The sequence below is a fragment of the Mustela putorius genome, unplaced genomic scaffold, assembly GCF_011764305.1.
Source record: "Mustela putorius furo isolate JIRA1106 unplaced genomic scaffold, ASM1176430v1.1 tig00003870_pilon_pilon_pilon, whole genome shotgun sequence".
NCBI lineage: Eukaryota > Metazoa > Chordata > Mammalia > Carnivora > Mustelidae > Mustela > Mustela putorius.
Window position 1 is genome coordinate 6,240,087 of NW_025422022.1, and position 2,893 is coordinate 6,242,979.

The following is a 2,893-nucleotide window of genomic DNA, read 5'->3' on the forward strand; positions in this document are numbered from 1 at the left end:
CTAAAACCTGAGAATAGAGGGAATTGACAATGAACAAGGACCTGTTTGACTACATTCAACCCCTTGAGATTGTAAAACCTCCTGCATTGTTTGGGGCAATCAGAAAACAGCATCTCATTGTTTGTAGGTTAAACTCATGCTCTTTAGTTGCAATGATGAGTACCATGCAGAAGACAAACTGATGAGTTTGTCTTCAGCCATAAGTCGTATAACCCTGCAAATAAAGCAGTTCAAAGTTTTGGGATTATGGAGAATAAAAGAAAGATCTCTCAGGGTTTTTTTTTTGTTTGTTTTTTGTTTTTGTTTTTGTTTTTTTTTTTTTTGTGGATATTCAAGCTTTGGAACATCTCTCCTTTTTTCTCTTGTCAATTGGAAATGGAGAACTAGATTTATCTTAATACTTCATGACTAGCTGTGTCTATACTAAAAACAAAATAAAATGAATGCATGGATTGTCCCACGTTAGAGGGTTGCTGATTATGGATATGTCTGCTTTATGAGGACTGTATTCATTAATGCCTGACATGGAGTAGTTTGCTATTTGATTTATTAACTCATCAGCATGTACTATTAGCCAGGTGCTGGGTACAGAGGTAAAGAAATTTCATTCTCTGGCCTCATGAAGCTTGTGTGAGAAAATGAACTAGCCACTAACCGCCCCCACTAAGGGCAGCAACAGCAAAAGCATTTCTGTCCAGGCTTTGGGAAGCTGTCAAGAAGATCCTTCCTTCTTCTTCTTCTTTTTTCTTTTTAAATACTTCATTTATTTATTTGGCAGAGAGCAAGGGAGCATAAGCTGGGGGAGCAGCAGAGGGAAAGGGCAAAGCAGGCTCTCTGCTGAGCCGGGATCCTGATGTGGGGCTTTATCCCAGGACCCTGGGATCATGACCTAAGCTGAAGGCAGACGATTAACCATCTGAGCCACCCAGGCGCCCCAAGAAGATCTTTCCTTCTAATCATGGTGTTCTTCAAGGTGGTACATTCTTGTCTCACGATATGACTGAGGGGTTAAGGATTCACATAGGAAGTTTGGGAAGATAAATTAGCCACTAAAGAGAATAATAGACAGTGAACATTTTTTTTTTAATACATGTTTTTAAAAAATTAATTTTCTTTTTTGAACCATTGTATTTCACTACCCATTGATGAGACTGAATCCAACTCTAAATATTTGTGCAACACTTCCCATAAATGTCATTTATAGCAAACCAAATTTGTTCCTCTTAGGATCATTTAATTCTAAGGCCATTTTCTTTCTCCTTTTCTAACTTCTTCCAAGTCTCTTTTGTAAAGACTTCTTGTAGATTGCCAATAGGAAGGTTGTGGTGAACCCAGGTTTTTGGTATCTTTTTGTTCAACGAAATCCAAGAGAGCTTCCTGGAGGAGAGCTGTGGGTATCCATTAAACATAGAAGCAAAAGAACAGACCTTAAAGCACCACTCCCAACACTCTTTTCTCCTATAGTTTGTGTTTTCCTTTTTTCTCTTGAGGTGAAATTCATTCTTCTTATCTAGTACATATCTATTATCAACATGAATTTAAGAGAGAACCCTGGAAGAAGAGCATTTTTGAGGCCAGGAGATGTAGTCAGGAAAATCAGAGGACAGAACACGTCCATGTTTTGTAGGGAGGTTGCAAGGTGACAACAGAAGGAGAATTAAAGGTCAGAGGGATTCTGCATTGTTTTATTCACACGTTTCTTGGATTTTGTCCTTGATCCGGATCACTAATGGACTAATGGTACAATTGAACTAGTTCACCCTTATTGATTCGTGTTCTCCAGCTTCGTGCCAGGAGGCAGTGCGTTTGGGTGCTATCAGAATAGTGACTGAAGAGGAGAAAGGAGGAGTAGAATTTCACAGACCCTTAAGAGTCACTGGTATGGGACCGATAAAAGTCACCTACTCAAGACCAATAGCTGTAACTGAACTAACTGCACCAGTCCTTCGGGATTTTTGAGCTACTTTTTAAAATCACTGACCTCAAAGTTTATTGACTTCCGGGTACACTGGAGTCCCACTCCAGAGGCTGTATTCACAGTGTTCATGGAGGGTGAGTCTGCGGAGCCGCTCAGCCACACAAAACGATGTTTCTTTGTGAGGGTTTCCATTTCAGATCTTTCACGTAAAGCTCCAAGTTTGAAAACAGAAGAGATTATTTTAGTGTAACTTTTTTTTTCATCATGAAAGGAAAGGATTTAGTCCTGTTAACACTATAGATAACAGGTAAAGATGCAGAAAAAAATAGATATAAAAGAGTATGTACAGTAAAGGTGAAAAGTGTCCAATCTGTGTCCACCTTTTTTACTTGTATATAAAACCCATTGTCCTTCCCAGTTATTCTGAAAATTATTCAAATTGTAAAATTCTTCATTAATAAAGGTTCAGGAATACTTGCAGTCAGCTTGAATAGCAAAAATCCCCTAGTGAGACAGAAACCTCGTACCCACTGTTTTCCCACTCATGCAATGCATTTAATTTTTAAAACAGCCTATTTCTCCTCACTTGTTTCCTTGCCTGCTAAATTCCTGTCTCTGCTGCCTCTTCTTGATAGCTTTCCTCACTTCTCTTTTTCTTTGTTCTCATTAATAAAACAATGGCTATTGACAGCCACGGGATGTCCACATTAAGAAGGTATCAACAATAGTAATTTTTATAGGCAAATATTGTAAAGGGAAATGTTACATTGTTGCACCATACACATAGTGTGACAGCCTATATATTATAGTGTAGAAATTCTTTCTCATTTCTCAATATATTTATCAATATATATATTTTATAATATATTGATAACACTATGCAAGATTATAGCACTTAATGGCTGAGAATACCCAAGAGTTTTTCCCTCTTAATGGGACTCAGATAAGCCCCTTTCTGAGGCAATCCATTTTCCT